Below are 19,593 nucleotides of genomic sequence, written 5' to 3' on the forward strand. Positions count from 1 at the left end.
ACATGGCAGTTGTTTAGAATGCACCCTTAGAAATTCAACCCTTACACTGAAAATAAAAATAAGAGACACCAAGAAAGTTCCGCTTACCGTTACACACACAATTAAATAAATGTTGCTTGTGCACCACAATCTTACCATAGGTTGATGAATTAGGGCCTGGTTCCTTACAAACATCAGCTAATCAATGAGTTTTTACACAGATAAAAACAATCTCTTCTACTACGGGACTATGCCGGAACAGGAAAAAAAAAGAGAGGAATCTATTGCTGCCACACACTGCACATCGATTTTTAATTGATTTTGTCATGAAATCTTTTAAAAATCCATAGTAGTTTGATCCCCAAGCTAGTGACATTGATCTTCGGGAAATTCAATCACAGTGATCAAAAATCTCATAGTGCAGTGTTCTCCCCAGGCTCTTTTAGCCGGGTGCTCCACCCGGCTAGATTTGGTGACCACCCGGCTGTCATCTGCTCACCTCCTCACCTCCTCCTATGCTGTAAGCACAGTTGCCCTGCATTTTCAACTCTCCCCACCCGGCCACTTTTCCATGCCACCCGGCTACTATTTCATGCCACCCGGCTGGAAAAAAAATTCTGGGGAGAACACTGTAGTGTATGGGTAACTTAAGTCCTGCAGAGCAGGTGCTGGAGTGAGCAATGGCCTCTGTAAATCATGCTGATGCAGACAGCACTGGTTATCATGGGCAAAATCAGGAAGTAGAATCCCTAGGGATCACATGACCACAGCATGTGATATAGCACAGCAAGAGTTGGGTGGAGCACACAACCGTATTGCAGTAAAGAGCTCTTGGGAAGATATGCAGCTTTTGTATATGTGTTCTAACTGCCTGCTTAACCACAGTCACTTCGAAGGCTTTGCTCTTTAAGATCCATTTAGTTATTACAAAGATGATCAGCCGTTTATAATCAAACTGCACATAGCCCTCGTTTGAAAAAAAATCTGTTAATGGCTTACATTATAGCAGTTACACCGCAAAATATCACCATTTACCTTAAAGTCTACAGGGTTTTTCAAAATGACTTTAAAGGCTTTATTCTAATATAAAGAGGAGGAAAGGAGGCTATGGCCTGAAATTTATTGGAACCACTTAGCAAATCGGTCTGCTCCAATAATGGCTTACAAATTGCATTTTTATGTCATGGCACAATTTGCATTGCTATTGAATAATGGCAAATCAATGCTGTTCAGTGTGACATCCCCCCACCCGGCTTCCGCCTTGTGGCAACTTGTGGCAGTATAAAAAATAACCGGACCTTTAAATCATTCTTCACAGCAGGGCCATTTCTGACCTATTTGGTGCCCCAGCCAAGATAGCACAAGTCACACCCCACACCCAAAACCACCACCACATGCATATACTCACACACACATACACAGTGTGACACTTATACACTCCCATATTATACTCTTTAAAGAGACACTGAAGCGAAAAAAAATATATGATATAGTGAATTGGTTGTGTACTATGAATAATTACTAGAAGATTAGCAGCAAAGAAAATATTCTCATATTTTTATTTTCAGGTATATAGTGTTTTTTCTAACACTGCATCATTCTCTAATATCTGCATATTACACAACACTCAAAATGATTCTTTCAGAGCAGTCTGAGAACTAATGACATCTCCTCTGGCAGAGAAAAAGTAAATAGTCCAGGAACAGTTGAGATAATAAAAGTCAGATAACAGCCCTCTCCACTACTTTGAAAGTCGTAGAGCTTAATGGCTTGTTTGCATAGAGATAACAACTGGAGTTTCTTAACTCTTCCTGTACTGGAAACAATTAGACTGATGTATCTGATCTTAATGTTTTATTTCTTAGCTGTTCTACACATACAAATCATAATATCATATTTTTTTTCGCTTCAGTGTCTCTTTAAACTGAATTATAAAATACATTACACAATATGAAGTATGGTACCTTGCTACAGAACAAGTACTGTCCTCTGAAAGTTTGACAGGGATGTTGCTAGGATACCAGAATATCACCTCTGGGCACCAAAGAAGTGGCAGATGTGCGGCATAACTTTCATGCTGCAGGGAAACAATGCGGGCAACAGAGACTGAGGACATAACCAAATATTGGGCATAACAAACTTACCTGAACCTAGGTTACATGCTGCAATTAGGGCCTGATCCCACTGACGCAGTTGAGTCCGCTTTTCAGTTACACATCAATGTTACAGATGCTGAAAAGCGGACAGAAGCGGACACAACTGCGTCAGAGGGCTCAGGCCCTTACTGTTTTTATGACTCTCTTTACCCATACAGTACTGGGCCACAAGCAAGCACTGCATGTTGTGTGAAGGTTCAGCCTGAACAGCACCAGAGTAGAGCCAGTGTGTAACGCACTGCACTACTTTTGGTGCAAACAAACCCTAGATAAGAACTTTATATAAGAAGCTAAAGTTTTGAGGAATTTAGTCAGGCAGACCAAGCTATAATTCTTAATGTCACGTGTGTCTATTATATTGATAATAGTAATGAAAGATTGACCAGCAAGGATACCCTCCCCTCATTTCCATGCACATGGTGTCTGAGATTGTGAAGCAGAAACATCAGGAGCCCCTTGAGAAAGCATGTAACTGACAGCCGGATGCAATGGGAGGGAGAGGCAGTTAGAACCAGAAGTACTAGAAAGCCAAAGGCCGGTTTCCTGATGTCTTATCTACTGGCTGGCGCCACACTAACTCACCACTGTTAAGCCTTGTAAACATGCAAGGTGGTTCTCAGCCTGGTTGGCCGATCTGCGCTACCTCTGTGGAGAATCTATCATGTATACAGCGCCTCTCGACCTCACATTATTTCTGCGTGGGTAGTCGATATGCCTGGTAGATTGACTTGGTTGAATACAGGTCAAGGGCATTGTTCTCCAACTCACCACGCCTGCTCCGTAATGCTCCGCACCGTGGGCTATCACACCCCCTGCATAGCAACAGAAGGCCTGAGGCCCCTTTTACACCTAATCAGTTGCTCTCAGTTATAACTGAAAGAAAACTGATTTTCAAAGTAATGCCCATGTTTTCCTATGGCATCTTTCACACTTAACGCGTTTTAACTGAAATCTTCTTCCCAATGCACTGCTATGGAAAAAACGCGTACCAACACGCACTAACGCATACTAACTGATTAAGTGTAAAAGGGCCCTTACGATAGCCTGTACAGCCTGAGCCCTGAACTGGCACCTGAGGGATCGAGTCCAGATCGCTACAGGGCAAAAGTCCTAATACGCCCGTACAAGGCGTTAGAGAAAAGATAACATTACAGAGGAGGTGGACCCTCACTCGGCTGGATGGCACCTGTGAGTGAGTGCAGGGCTAGAAAGATGTACACCTCCTCCCCCAATTTTACATTTGTGGAGCTTGTGTCTCTCCTCTCCATTGCTCCTTAAAGTGTGCCACAGTTTTCTAGTACCCCAACAGGGTTTCCTAGCTGTATAGAGCCCCCAAAATATTCCTCAGCTTTCTACAGTAGTTCCCCCTTTATAGGGCCCCCGCATATTATATCCTAGAATAAGTTGGCACTTTATAAATCAATAATAATAATAATAATAATACAATAATAATAACAACAGGTACATTGGTTTTGAGTTGGTACATGCGCTACATACAACTTTAATAAAAGGGGACCGGAACTCTTGCACAGGACAGAAGGAAACCATAGAGAAATGCACCCTGCATGTATTTACAGCGTTTAGTCTGACTAATTCCCCCTCATTTGTGACTAAGCACACGTTTTGATTCCAGCTGTGTCAGCTGACTGCCACAGCAGAGACCCAATAGGTAAGCACAGGATGTTAACAATATGTCTGTTTCCATGAAAGCAGGAAGTAGAAAAACTGTAGATTTATTGCAGGATTTGTATCAGCTGTCACAAAGAAATATGTTTTTCTTTTTAGGATATTATGCTGTTGCTTATCTTTTAGAGCAGAGAGGAAGTTCTGAGTTCAGGTCCGCTTTAAATGGACTGTGCTTACCAAGTATAGATGTGGTGTCCTAGTTAGTGCTTTTACTGTATAAGTATAAACATTGCTCTACAAAGCCTGAGGCCATGTGTTCTTTCCTCTGACGTTATATCGTCAGTTGTTACCAAAGAACTCAGGTGCGAGCAAAACATTTCAATCAAGACTGTATTTACAAGAAGATCAATACTGGAACTTGGCGTGTAATTCAGGCTTTACAAATTCTACCAGCATTGTGAAATAGCAGACAAATTCTGTCACAATTAATCTATGGCTATTATATTTAGTGAAGAAATATAGTTGACATTGTCAAAATTCTTTATTGATAAAAAAACAAATGATTTTGACCCTTTGGCAATACTGGATGTGAAATAGGAAAAAACTGTACTTGTGTGGGTGCCTCACAGAATTAGTGAAGATGACAAGTGTCATCAGGAAACACTGCCCGCAACACAGTCTCTCTCAAGCCTCTTTCCTGTCCCGTGGTACTATCCTTCACATATGCTTCTCCCCAAATGGAACCAGGAACAGACTATTCCTCTAAGCATGAAGGAATCCCCAAATGTTCTCTCAAATTGAGTGCAAGTAAATGATAGAGGAATTCGCTCAATTTTTACCACTGTTGGCAGCTTAAGCAGCCCATACCCTCATTGATATTTGGGCAATTTGGTACAGCATTTGGCCTGCTTAACCACTTAAAGGGACACATTAGCACCCTCTATGCTGCTATATGGTATATGATATATGCTATAGCAGCATAGATGGCGCTATTGTGGCCAGGAACGCGAAGAATCACTCGCGTCCCCAGCCTGTCAGCTCCTGTCACCGAAACAGGAAGTGGCTGCCAGCGGGGCCAGGAGGATCAGAGGGAGACGGCGAGGGCACCGGGCAGCTGCAGGGGGCTATTGGAAGCCCCAGGTGAGTAAAACTCATTTTTTTTTTTTGACTTAAGTGTCCCTTTAAGCTCTCAGTCGTTTTCACTTTATGCATCCGAGCAATGTTCACCTCCCATTCATTCGCCTATAACTTTATCACTACTTATCACAATGAACTGATCTATATCTTGTTTTTTCCGCCACCAATTAGGCTTTCTTTGGGGGGTACATTTTGCTAAGAGCTACCTTACTGTAAATTCATTTTGACAGTAAGAATAAGAAAAAAACTGAAACAATTCATTATTTCTCAGTTTTCGGCCATTTGTCACGGTTATTTCACCATTTAAATTATGTCCCTATCACAATGTATGGCGACAATATTGTATTTGAAAATAAAAGAGCATTTTTCCCGTTTTGCATCCATCACTATTTACAAGCTTATAAAAAAAAATATAGAAATATTTCATCTTTACATAGATATTTAAATAGTTTAAACCCTTAGGTAAATATTAATGTGTTTGTTTGTTTTTTAAATTGTAATGTTTTTTTTTTTTTTATTAAACATTTTATGTGGGTATTTTTGGGAGGGGGGGAAGTAAATAGTGTTTTATTTAGGGAAAAGTGTGTGTAATGTAATTTTTTTTTACTTTTAGATGTAGTTTTACTCTTTGGCCACAAGATGGCAACCTCGAGTTTGTTTACATGACGTCACTCTAATCGTACAATGTACACTTAGAGGGACATAGTCTCAGAAAAAGCGTAGCATCCGAGAGAAGCTGTCGCTTTTTCAACGGGGGAGAGGAATCAGTGATCGGGCACCATAGCCCGATACATTGATTCCTGGGCTACCGAATCCACGGCCTGGAGTGCGCGTGCACGCGCGCGATCGGCTGCGGGAGCGCGCCTGTTTTCCTTGACTTTTTATACGTCAAGGAGGATAAAGTGGTTAATCAGTCAACTGAGCAATTTCAGGCCAAAATCGTTTGACTGTGCAAATCAGTCTGGCCGGAAAAAATTCAGTCGATCGGCTGTGGATTTGGAGTGAGTCACTAGCACTGTTTGGTTCGGCGACTGACAAAGTTACCCTTGCCTGTTCACCGCACGGCCTGGTTACTCCTTCTCCTGGCGTCTTCTTCACTTCTGTGTCCCTAGGCCCCTGTGTGATGTAATGCAGGGATAGACACTGGGGTCTATGGTGGCTACAACGCCCCAAGGGTCTGTCACCTGCATTACATTCCACATGTGCCTAGGGACACAGAAGGTATTATTATTATTATTTATTATTTATATAGCGCCAACATCTTACGCAGCAATGTACAGTATATATATTGTCTTGTCACTAACTGTCCCTCAAGGAGCTCACAATCTAATCCCTACCATAGTCATATGTCCATATCATGTAGTGTGTATTGTAGTCTAGGGCCAATTTCGGAGGGAGCCAATTAACTTATCTGTGTGGTTTTTTGATGTGGGAGGAAACCGGAGTGCCCGGAGGAAACCCACGCAGACACGGGGAGAACATACAAACTCCTTGCAGATAGTGCCCTGGCTGGGATTCGAACTGGGGACACAGTGCTGCAAGGAGAGAGTGCTAACCACTATGCCACTGTGCTGCCCTTGTGTGAAGTGAAGAAGGACCAGTCACAGGGGAGAAGCAAAGACCGGGAACACGTGGCAGAGAGGTGAGAACCACAGGGGGGACTGGACCCGGCAGACAGGCACACAGATTTTCTAAGATTTTATGCTGAAATCGATTGAAAATGTATGTGCAGTGTGTGGAGGCAATCAGGCAGATAGATCCTGTCTCTGATCTGATAATGATCGGAGAGTGCTCTGCTGGCCATATTGACCAGTGTGTGGCCACCTTTAGATTTGCTGATGCAGACATCCTGGCTTGGCCATATACTGTATGTTCGCAGTGCATAAAGGAGGGTTTGTCCGCTGGCTGGCGTAGTTGTTGCATTAATGCTCGGGTGGCAGACACTTTGGATCACTTTCGTAAAATATAGCAGCCCTGGCTAGATAGGCCATGCTCTAGAGATATGGCAAACCTTGCACAGTAGGCTCTTGATTAAGGTGCGGGGGGAGGAAGGGGGGTTGTGTCTTACACCCACTCATGCAGTGGTCATAATGAACACAGAAGTTGAACTAGATCTACAGACACTCAGGGAATGTGACTCATATAAATGGCAAATTGTGTACCCATTGTTTTGTAATTCAAGTTGTAGGTGTTACGGGACTTATGGTTGAGGTCCCAAGTAACACATACGTTGATTTATGCTATATTACAGGCAATCATTGTAGTTACTAAGTAGCTGGTCATGTGACAATAGGTTTATATGCACTGATGACACTAATTTTATGAAACGGTCTCACACAATCTAATAGTTATGATACTGTTGCATATTTTGTATGCACCTCCCTGTGATCTACAATAAAAGCCCTTGAAACTGGATTTACTGACGTACAGAAAATCAAGACTTTCTAAAAGCTATAAGAAAAACTCTTGAATAAGTTAATGTGGACACATCTTATCTGCAATATCTGTTGTTACTGCGCATGAAGGCACAGAAGAGGTATCAACCCCACTGCAGATTGTGAAATTAAATTTTGTTGGTGCGATGTTTCCATCAGAAGGTGGGAACATCCTAAAGTACTCAAAATGTGAACTCTGTAGCAACATTAGACAACTACTGCCAAATATAACCATCAGGGGCCTTTTTCCACTGCACGCAGATTGGATGCAGAATGGATGCAGAAAAACTGACTCCAATGAATGCCTATGGGAAAATCTGCATCAGAAAAATCGCGTTTAGTGGAAACAGGCCCATAGACATTCATTGGAGTCAGTTTTTCTGCATCCAATCTGCGTGTAGTGGAAACAGGCCCTAGATCGGAGAAAAGTAGCTATATACTGTACTTGAAACAAACTTTTGGTGGTACCAACTCATAGCAGTCAGAATGCCCACATTAAACAATGTATTTGTCAATGCGTTCAACTGAGAACAATATACGTTTTCCATATAACCATTTGTCTGAGAATCTACAGAAACTTACAAGTAAAATTAATACATGGCAAGTCAGCATGATGCTGTTTGGGACCATAGCTAAAAATAATCAAACTGAGTATATTTATTTTCCATGGGCTCACTGCCACTCAAAGTAGCAAAATGCAGTTAAAATGGTTTGATCGCTACCATAGAAACACATTGAAATTATCCAGGTCCAGAGGTTAAAGTGCAAGTAAATCACATAGTATCACATTTGCAATCATAAAATACACTATTGCACAATCACCAGTAAAGTGCCAAGTGCTCCTTCACGACCAAGTTTTGGCCTTCCGCTATCATACCCCGATTACAGCGGAAGGCCGAAACATGATCGGGAAAAGAGAAGGGGCATACTCTGAGCTACAGTCTGGTGACATTTCAAGCACTGTATTGATTAATTGTAATGCAAAGGGGTCCAGTGTGCATGGACTCACGATGTGAGTTCTTGTTTTCTTTTAATGATTTTAAATTGCTGCAATAAATGTAGACCCCCTCCCCTAACTGGACTACTGCAATGTTCTCTATACAGGTCTTCCAAACAAAGACCTGCACCACCTGCAATTAGCACAGAATACCACTGCAAGGTTATTAACAAGCCAACCCCACCGCTGCCACATAAAACCGATCCTTCGCTCGCTCCAGTGGCTGCCCATAAAAAAAAAATTCTAGCTAGAGCCTTTTGACATGCTGCACCTACTCTTTGGAACTCCTTGCCACACCCAATCAGGATATCTCCATCCCTGGAAACGTTCAAGTCCCAACTGACAAGCCACCTATTTAGTCTGGTATTTACAAACACCTATTTCCTCTGTAACACAATCCCCCCTGCAACTATGTATTGATCTGAGACACTATGGGCCATATGCAATTCACTTTTTCACCTGGGTTTTCACCAAGGTGATATTTTTACAACTTAAAATAAAATGCCTTTTAAGCCATCAGCAAGCAAACAAATACTCAAAATAATCTTTACAGTAATTTTTGATCTAATTGTTGGTACTTTTTCCATTGCAAAGTGCTAAAAAGTTATTTTAAATTGAAGATGAAAAATTATCTATTAGGAGAAAACTCAAGTGAAAAAGTGAATTGCATATGGCCCTATGTGTCTATGTGCATTAAGTCCTATGGGAGATAAGCACTTTAAACACTTCCCAACCGCGCCTGCATGTGCGTACCCTGTGGGGGCGCTCTGATCCTCTGCCCTGCAAAACAGATTGTTTTACAACGTCTGTTTTACACTGAAAAATGCAAAAAACAGATGCTTTAAAACCTCCATTTAGCAAGAACTGGATAAAATGTTATTGTATTGTGTGTACAAGGCTTATAATAGGGAGATTATAATATGGATATGGCAGGGATTAGATTGTGAGCTCCCTTGTAACATGCATATGTATTCTGTAATGCGCTATGGAAGAGATCAGCGCTATAAAAATACATAATAACTGCCCAATTGTTTCTGCTCAAGTTTGTCTTTTTCTCAGAGAAATATTAATCCAATGGGTTGATTTTGCCAACTGACTGCCACTGTTTTCCTAACAGCAGGAGTCCTACTCTTTCTGTAGAAAACAAAATACAAACACTCGGCTGAGCCAAATGAGTATTATGAAAGGTTGATGGCAGTCAGGTAGCTTATCTAACTACAATTGTAATTCTATGTATAGTTTTATGAAGGCTTCAGCAGTTAATGTTGAGATTATAGAAAAACAGCTTTGCGTTCAAAACAAACAAGAATAATAATAAAAAAAAAAGTTAGATAAAACAGCTATACAGTTGCTAGAAAAAGTCTGTTACCTTGACTAACTGTGTTGGTCATAATCCATTATACACTGCTACACGCCGAACGTTTGCATTAATTTCACTGCGACTTGCATGAACATCTATTGTGACAAGAAAATAGCTTGCTGGCGAGGCATTTAAATATGCATTTCAGCTTATCTTCCGGAGGTTATCGAGAGATACATAGAATGAACACAAACTGTCCTCTGGGTAAATATTCTTTGTTAAGCGGCAACAGGTGAATCTAATTTACAGATAATGATAAATGCTCGTTGAATAAAAGACATTGTTAACAGCGCAGGCAAGCGACTTTATGAAGAGAAGAAAGAAGAAACGTACAACTGGGTTTCTTGTGATTCTAAAGTCCATAAAACACCGTGGATGACGCTTTATTTTATGAAACTAAAGCTTTCCTCTGTAACCAAGTGGTCCAGCCAACTAAAGAAAAACTTCAGAAGAACTTCAGCCTAGTCTATAAAAGAGGACATTGACAAGAGTTGTGCGCCCCCTCCTACACTGAGCCCTGTGGATGAAGCCTCCCTCGCGTTGCCTCGGCCCGGCCCTGTTGCTAAGTGTTATGAAGTCCCTGCATTGATTTGGGGCAGTCACCAAGACAAATGTATCTCAACCTAAAAATATGATCTGAAAAACTCTACACAAGGATTTGGAATCAATGGTGGGGACCAATCAGGTGTATAATCTAAAGTAAAGATGTCCAAACATTATTCCATTTTGCAGGCCAATACATCAATCATAAGAGAGCTGGTGCTGCAACATTTCCACCTGTTCGACCTTTTGATCGATTTCTGCTTAAACTAGTTCAAGAGGATTGATCAGGAATACTAGAAAATAACAAGAGCTCAATCGGGTGCACAGCAGTTACGGTGTTCAATATTACAACAACCAACAGACCCCCGTCCGGGTTCCCCGAAGTGTATATGTGTCTCCCCAGTACCTACGCGCAGCGTAGAAGGCTCACCTGTCCCACTGACAAAAAAACGGTGTTTAGTGTCACCACGAGTGCCTGTACCACATGACACAAGTGCATTCCTCACCTACTAAACTGCTCTCATAGGACAAATGTTTCTAGACTGGTGTCCACTAATCCTGTCCCCAATATCACATGATTAGAGATAGTGACAGCTGGGAGAAACTTAGTGACTCAGGCTGAAGTCTCACAGTTGGACACAGATTTACTTTAAACCGTGAAAACTGTCTTCTATATTACCTACACTGACCCCCAGACTTCTCAGCTGGTTATGTGATTCTCGTTTGGTCTCCTTCTCAGAAGAGTCTCCTTTAAGATGGGCCGGCTCATGCTAATGTAATAAATGAGAAAAGAAGCTGAATGAAGATGTGTTACCCATGGCCCTGAAGGGAGAAATTTAACAAGTTTAAGAGAAATGGAATTTCCTGGAAACCTCTAGCTCAGAGATGAAAACAAAATGTCATTTCAAAGATGGGATTCCCTTGAATTTCTCGGTGACAGGTCCCGTTTTGAAACAACTACTTTATGTCACTATAAGCTGTTTTTAGTGTCACATTAAAGGATTACCTAAAAAAAAGCTGTGTGTTTAATTCTGAGGTGGCATCCGTCTTTATGTGTTCTCCAAAGACAAGAAGATTATTATTAAACTGGAGTTCTCAAGTTAACACTAAGTGGGCCCTTAAAATGGAAATTCTCCATCGCCTCTGTGTTGTGAAGTGAGCCCTTCCCGTAAGTTGTCTCTTAGTGACAGAATGGAACTCATCACTGAGATGTAATTGAAACCTTAAGGTCCATGAAAATAGATCAGTATTGAAGCCTTCGAGAGTACTTAAGTTAGCATGCAGATGAGATGAGGCTTCTTCAGGAACCGTGACTGCACTGTAATCCTCCTTGCCACCTGCAGCTCTTCTGTTCAGTGCAGCCCGTTTGGCAGAGAGTAGATCCTTGAAGCACTGTTCAGAATGACATATTTGCATATGTGCTGGACACTTTCGTGCACTTGAATTTAAAACTTCCTGTGCTGGATCCAACACCAGCCACTGATTCGGTCACACTAAGCGCAACTCCACTATTGATAAAATACTCATATTGGATACTGTATGCCATTGATACCCTGGATTGGATCTCTGCTAAGGCCACTCACTCCAAGGCATTTGGAGACTGCTACATATGGGAAGAGGAGGGGGTGCCCATACATAAGAGTCTGTAAGTGGATGAGAAGCCCATACATGGAAGGGAGTAAGTAGTACATGGAAGATGGAGTCACTGCACAACTAGGCTGCCGGGTTAAAGGCTACATATGAAATAGATAGGGATCTGAATGTGGAAAGGGTGACTTCCATACTGTATATGGAATACGTTTATTCTGTTTTCTCTCATTTCCTGTCTCTGGAACTACTATTTTCGTATTCAAGTCACAAAGTACTATGGAGGACTGAGGCCTCTATTCCAGAAGCAACTGAAGGTGGTGAATTCACTGCCTGTCAGCTGCTCCCATTTATAGGCTGGGCACTTGCTAGCGCTTGGTCAGTCCCCATGAAGTTGCATCTGAGCATGCGGTTTCCGTCCTCAGATGCAATGAGGAGACATGCGTAGTGTTATCAAATACTGCCAATCAGTTGCAGGTAATAGCAGCCAAATGGCGCTTGTGGCCAGCAGCTTGGACTGCCAGACAAGTGCACATTTCAGCCTTCCATGGGAAAAAGAGCCTTGTGGTCAGATTTTTAGGGGAATCTTCTTTACTGGGATACAGACTTAATAAAATATTGTGAGCCTTTTACATGCTCTGTAAAACTCCAATGTACGGTTTTCTTCTCTGGAGGTTTAGGCTAGGATTATTCTTCTGGAGATAGACACCATGTTTTCTCCTCCTACATGTAGAGATATCTCAGAATATATCAGCTTCCCATAGTTCTCCAGTGTGGGAGATGTTGAGTGTCACTGCCTAGGCAGTCACCAAATGGAGGCTCCAGAGTTGTTTTTCTATCAATGCAAAATGCATAGGCTGATTAATTGAGGTATCACCAGAGATTTCCATGCATCTCCAGCAGGCTAATACCATAAAAGATAACACATCTCCAGCAGGCTTATACCATAAAACATTGTTTAGTATTCGTTGTTTATAATTTTTCCACCTTCACCTGTGTTATATCAGATCACAGCAAGGTATGCTGAGAGAAATCTGATTTAGTTGCATAACTGAAGTCGTATGAGCATCCAGCAAGTTTTTCAAGCCAGGGGCAGCCTAGATTTGTTAGAAAAAGTTCTGTTATTGTAAACTGCTATCACACAACTGCTAACTTAACCTCCCTGGCGGTTTATTAAAATCCGCCAGGGGGCAGCAAATACGTTTTTTAAAAAAAAAATTTTTTCTTTTTCATGTAGCGAGACAATGTCTCGCTACATGATAGCCGCTGCCGAGCGGCGTCCCCCCAGCCCCTCCGATCAGAGATCAAGAGATCCCGTTCAAAGAACGGGATCTCTTGGAGGGCTTCCCCCGTCGCCATGGCGACGGGGCGGGATGACGTCACCGACGTCATCGACGTCGTGACGTCAAAGGGGAATCCGATCCACCCCACGGCGCTGCCTGGCACTGATTGGCCAGGCAGCGCACGGGGTCTGGGGGGGGGGGGGGCGGCTGCGGCGACGCGTATAGCGGCGGATCGGCGGGTAGCGGCGGCGATCGGAGGTTACACGCAGCTAGCAAAGTGCTAGCTGCGTGTAACAAAAAAAAATTATGCAAATCGGCCCAGCGGGGCCTGAGCGGTGCCTCCCGGCGGCATAGCCCGAACTCAGTTCGGGCTTACCGCCAGGGAGGTTAACTCACTGATCGATCAGCACTGTTTCAGTATGACCCATGAAAGGGCTGCTATTTTTTGCCTCATAATAGCTGAAAATATTTAAAACAAGTATGAGCCCTAGTTTACAGGATCGCTTATGATGTGATATCCCCAGTGAAGATGCTGGGAGATCTCTAGCACTGGTGCATTTAGGGGGGAGAGGGGGGGGGGGTTGGTAAATATAGAGGCTTGCTTCCTGCAGGGTCTGTTGGAAAAACTCAGCTCTCCCACCATTGTAAAGACGGATGAGGACAGCTACATAGGGTTGAAAAGTTTTTGACAGTCCCTACACTCCAAGAGGGCTGCCTTCTGACTTGTGTGAGAGACTGACAGTGACAGGAGTTCTATTACAGTAGCCTCTGTGTGATGTGGGACTGCAATACAGATACTCTCTCTGCTCTATCTCAGTCTCTCCACTCCTCCTCTCTACCTCATTCACCCTTGTTTTCCCCCTTTCCCTAGTGCTGGCTGGATGTGTCCGTGCTGCCATGAATTGCACCATTGTGACAAAACGTGTGTCTTCTGATATGAACATTAAAAGTGGAGATGTTTGCTTTCTATGCTGTGTTGTAAAGTTAGGTGTTAAAACATACCTCCCAACATTTCAATGTCCCAAAACGGGACAATTAGGCCACACCCATGGCCACACCCCCAACCCCCTAGTCACGCCCACCCCAGAAAAAAAAAAGTTGTGTTTTTTTTAAATAATTTTGTTTAATTACCCCCAAATGGGAGGCGCTGGGAGGGTGCCGGTGGGTGGGGAGGAGGGAGGTGAGGGTGGCCGTGGTTGGGCAGGCAAAGAGAGGGGGAAAAAAGCCGATCGAGGCACCAGCCCGCCCGGTATGCGGCATGGATGGCCGCCGCCGCCATTATCCTTCTCCCTCCTAATATGTCCCCCAGTGTCCCCTTCCCCCCGCACAGTAAAATGGGCAGCGGAGCAGGCTGTAACTCTTACCATTGCCGTACCGGGATCCCATCTGGTCTTCTCGCTTCCTGTGACGTCACAGGAAGCAGCAAGCGAGAAGACCATATGGGATCCCGGTACGGCAGTGCTAAGTTACAGGCCGCTCCGCTGCCCATTTTACTGTGCGGGGGGAAGGGGACGTATGCATTGTCATGCGTTTTTTTATAATAGAATAGAAACTGCCGACCTATGCGATTTAGCACATTGCAATGCATGTATGAAATTGCGTTCATGCATGCGTTGCCTAGTGTGAAAGAGCCCTTTGTATCACTTTGAAAGCTTTGTAAAAATTGGTTACTAGCTGTTCCTTTTACAGAGGAACAGGTCTTTTGGTGCCAAATTCTTTTGTCCCTTTTCAAGCCTTCGAACTGATGTACCGATCTATATACTGACAATATATGTACCCTTCTACCTGAAGTTGTTTGTGAGACTTGAAATTTGTTTCTATCCTCTGAATTGATATGTAGCTTATTTACAGATGCTAATATTATTATTATTTAGTATTTATATAGTGCCGACATCTTCCGCAGATGCATATATCCCTGCATCATGTGGCTATCGCTTGCGCTATGTGACACTATGTGGCATATTCCACTGAATTGTCCAAACTAAGTCTACCTCCCGTTCCTCTCTCGGGGAGTTGTTCCAGCGATGTCCCCCGTTCAAATTTGCTGCTTCCAGAAGCCCTCAGAAACACTCGTGTCCTTGAGTACTTCCAAAGATAGGCAGCTCCGTAATACACCAGCACACTTTTGTGCATGGGCAGTATGGAGCCAGCTGTCTTCGGAAGCACTCTCGGACATAAGTGCTTCTGGACCTTTCAGGACCCCCCCCCCTTAAAAATTTGCCCCTGTCTGGGTAAGCCTTAGTGAATCAGGTCCACTATAATTAGACAAAAACATCTTGTGAGCATATATCCTGATATCGAGAAAATGTACAGTATACATTTAGACTCTGATTATGTGAAAGCGATCTGAGTAGTATTTAAAAAAAACCTGTAAACTGTGTGGGCAGTGGGAGATAAAGCAGGCTATTACCAACCTAGGGGGGCTGCTCCATAGCCCCCCTTTGGAGACATCTAACTAGACAAGAGGAGCTACAGAGAAGCCCCCCTAGCTAACTAAAAGCTTGCTTTATCTCCCAAAGCACACACAGTTTACAAACTTCTCTTAGGGGAAGGTTCATTTGACAGTTTTAAATAAAAAAAGAATACTGCTCAGATTGCTTTAAGTCAGCCTTAAAGGATACCGGAAGTGACATGCGCCATTAGGAGATAAACGTCTCTATGGAGAACCAGTTCTAATTAGAATTGTGTGTGTAGGTGGGGGGGGGGGGGTTATACTTGTAAGGGTTAATAAGTCAGACTACAGCACAGTTCTTCATATATGATAAAAAGTCATAAAACTTGTGTGGGGCTGTACTAAAAACACCTGACAGCAGGAAGAGGAAAGAAATTCAGTAGGTTACCATTACTCCGTATAGAAGCTAGATAAACATAGGGAGCAGCAAAGCATGCCGGAGAAACAGTTTAAACGCTTACTGCACCAGGTGCAGTATAATCACGGCCTGGGAAACTTCACTTGAACTGTGGCGGGTACTCGTTGCCACCCGTTAGCGGGGGAGATGAATGAATGGGAACACAGTTCTCATTCATTAATCTAAGTCTCCGTCTGAACAAATGCTGGCGTCATTGAGATGCCTGCGTCATTGTATCTTCCAGAATAACACATCCACGCATTACTTCCTATTCATGTACTTACATACGCAAATAGGAAATAATATGCGAGGACATCTTGTGGCCAAATAGCAAAATTACACCTAAATACACACCCTTGCATTTAAAATGAATTCCTAATTAACGCCTTCCCTTCCACACTCTCCCATGGTACCCAAATAATTTTATGTATAAGGTCTTTCTAGGATTACTTCAGTAGATACAATTGTTTTACCTCATCAGCTAATGTTCACTGAAATCCCTCAATTCAGTATGAAAACATTGAACTATAGTATGTCTACTTAAATGAGAAGATCATTTTTGTAGTGAAGGAAGAACACATGATTATTCATGTGAGACTAGTCAGAAGACATCTAGGGGATTTTTTTTTTAACATTAGGTGTTTGAATTATAAGGTGGTTATGAGGGGTGATAGTCCATAGTCCCCTAGATGCTAAGTCTACACTCCCTTAATAACAGTTAATTATTACAGTCATCATTCTCTCTACCTGGTTGTCTTCCTGTAATTGGCCACTCCTATCTAATATGCAGCACTCTTTGTAATATGGTAGCTCTGTATTGTAACAGAGATAAATGCAAATTAAAGGTAGGACAGATGCTATTGCTTAAGTTATTAGGTAGTTTTCAAAAGTTGGTTGAATATTTGTAGAAACATACCTATACGGATCGCCACTAATGAGGTGAAATAAGGAGAACAGACCCGCACGTTGGCACAGTCACAAATCAACACGATGCAAGTCTTTGCCGTTAGCTGCACTTATGAATATGGGCATAGAAACTGCAGTTGGCACACATTTCATTTGGCACATCTTTCATTACAGCATTCATTGTCATTTTACAATTACAGACATTTTATCATTAAAAATAAGGATGCTAGTGAAAGTGGGCCAATTCCTGGCACTAGAAAGATTGGCAGACTGACAGCACACACACCATCACCAGTTATGTCAGAGTGCAAATGGAGAGGAGACCGTTAGATGGTGGAATAGCAAGGATTCATTCAATGTTGTAGGCATCCAAAAACACTCCATGGACACACTCAAGGTAAGTACACACATCAGATCATTTTTAAACGAACGATCGTTCTAAACGAGCAATCAAAGATAGACAACAAAGTAACGACCGTTAAATGACCAAGCAGAATACACACATAAACGATGTAAAGTACGATATTTTAAAGGAAGTGAGGTAATGTACATCGGAAATGACGTATGTATAACGACATAGACCGACCAATTAATGTACTGATATGAACGATCGTCGGTTAAGTGATGATGAGAAGTCCGCGGCTGTATACGTGATGCATACATAACGAACGACGCGTGTACACGACCAATATCGTTAGTCGTTTTTGATCCGTCCTGTTGGAAATTTTGTAAAGACCAATGATGAACGACCAAAGTGTGTACAGCTAATTTACGCGTCGCGTATACAGCCGCGGACTTCTCATGATCACTAAACCGACGATCGTTCATATCAGTACATTAATTGGTCGGTCTATGTCGTTATACATACGTCATTTCTGATGTACATTACCTCACTTACTTTAAAATATTGTTCTTTACATCGTTTATGTGTGTATTCTGCTTGGTCATTGAACGGTCGTTACTTTATTGTTGTCTATCTTTGATTGCTCGTTTAGAACGATCGTTCGTTTAAAAATGATCTGATGTGTGTACTTACCTTAAGAGCTGAGCTAAACTCTGCATGGGCTGCTGAGTACTGACAGTACAGATACCCCAACCAGTAATCTATGGCCCTTAGCCAATTAACTTTTTCTCCTGGATTTTCTCACTGAACATCATTTTCATAACTTTTCAGCACTTAAAGTGTAGTTAAGACAATGAAAGTAAAATGATTTATACTTACCAGTGACTTCCTCCAGCCTACATCTATGTACGCCACCGGTGAGCTGGGTCCAGGGTGAGCTGAATGACAGCTCACCCTGCTGCCGCTGAAATCCCCGGTGGCATAAATATTATTCTCTCTCCGTGACATCACAACTTGGAGGGAGATTTTATTCAGGGTCTGACGATTGTCGGAAACCCTGAATTACCCGCCCCGCACAGTATAACATTGTTGCTACGCCAATACCTAGTTTCGGCACTGAGCCCCGAAACCAACTGCTTCGTTCCTCCAGCCCGCTGCAGTCTGTCTGCTCCCTTGCCGTCTGCCCAATCCCCTCCGTTGCACCCCCGTCAGCCCCGGTAAAGTCCCCAACTGAGTCAGTTGGGGACTACTGCCCATGCGGGGTCCTGAGCGCATGCACTTCAGATTGCGCTCCCATAGCCGGGATTGTTCAATATGTATGCAGGTCGTGCCTTAAGACTGTAACTGCGCTTGCACAGAACGCTCTCAGTAGCGGGAGCACTCTCAGGGGTTCGCACTTCCAGGACTGTACACGGCTGGATTGCAAACTCCACAGCAGCAAAACGGAGGGAACCAGACTGACACCAAGGGAGCTAGAAGACTACAGGGGGCTCGAGGAATCCCCAGGTAAGTACAAATCCTTGTGCTATTATTGTCTCAGGTTTACTTTAACAATTGAAAAAGTACCAAAAAGTAGGTAAAAAGGTCATATCAAACTTATTTTGAGGAATTTCTCGCATGGGGGGAGCTTTAAAGGTATATAATTGGTTAGGCTTCAAAATATCTCCTTGGGGTAAAGTAAATAGGATATGGGCCTATGTCTCCCACCTACATTATATCACTATGTGATGAATTGCTCCCTAGGTCCCTCATGCATACAGACAAAACACCTTCCCAGAAGTTTGCACTCGTGCCTTCATCATGGCATGTTGGCCACAACAGAGTGGGCATGGCTACCTGCTCCCTTTTCTACATGAAGTTCAAAAATGCAACAGTAAAATGCAGAAAGTTGTAAAAAAGCAAAGCAGCCAAACAGAAGGAAGAATGGAAAACTTGATACAGAAGTCTATTATTATTATAATTATCATCATTATGGAGAAAGGAGACTTACCAGCTGTACTTGGGGACATTACAACAAATGGCTCATTGTGCCAAACTGCTCAGATGAGGTACAGAACTTCTGACCATCGCAAATACCTCTGTGATCATCAACACACAACACCAGGTGCCTAAGAGGATAAATAGGAAATGAATTAACTTTATCCAGCCAGGTCAATACAACAATAAAGACAGTGAAATTATAAAATGTTCCATTTGGAAAATCTGTGGGTTAAACAATTGCTATCTGGGTAGTAGCAATTGATCCTGAAAATATAAACAATTAACAATCTTACATGCTGTGATCCACAGACCACAGACTTTATTCTTTATAAAGACATTACCTGAAAAAGATTTATACAATGATCGTGGACAGCCTCCCTGCTCACCATACACTTTATTGGCAGTTGGACAG

At 42.7% G+C, this 19,593-nt stretch overlaps 1 protein-coding gene across 9 annotated transcripts in view; it reads right to left on the reverse strand.

Moving 5' to 3' along the window:
* Positions 1–19,593, reverse strand: part of FOXP1 (forkhead box P1) — a 1,092,253-nt gene that overhangs the window by 945,399 nt on the left and 127,261 nt on the right. For 6 of the 9 annotated variants that reach the window (XM_068253972.1, XM_068253976.1, XM_068253973.1 and 3 more), the window contains 2 exons: positions 19,192–19,309; positions 1,944–2,056 (listed from right to left, as the gene is read on the reverse strand). The exons of 1 other annotated variant lie outside the window; for it this stretch is intronic. The gene's annotated coding sequence lies outside the window, so the exon portion shown is untranslated. The remainder of the gene's footprint in view (positions 1–1,943; positions 2,057–19,191; positions 19,310–19,593) is intronic. 2 more of the 9 variants (XM_068253974.1, XM_068253975.1) reach the window with 1 other exon arrangement.

This window comes from Hyperolius riggenbachi, chromosome 9 (assembly GCF_040937935.1).
Source record: "Hyperolius riggenbachi isolate aHypRig1 chromosome 9, aHypRig1.pri, whole genome shotgun sequence".
Classification (NCBI taxonomy): Eukaryota; Metazoa; Chordata; class Amphibia; order Anura; family Hyperoliidae; genus Hyperolius; species Hyperolius riggenbachi.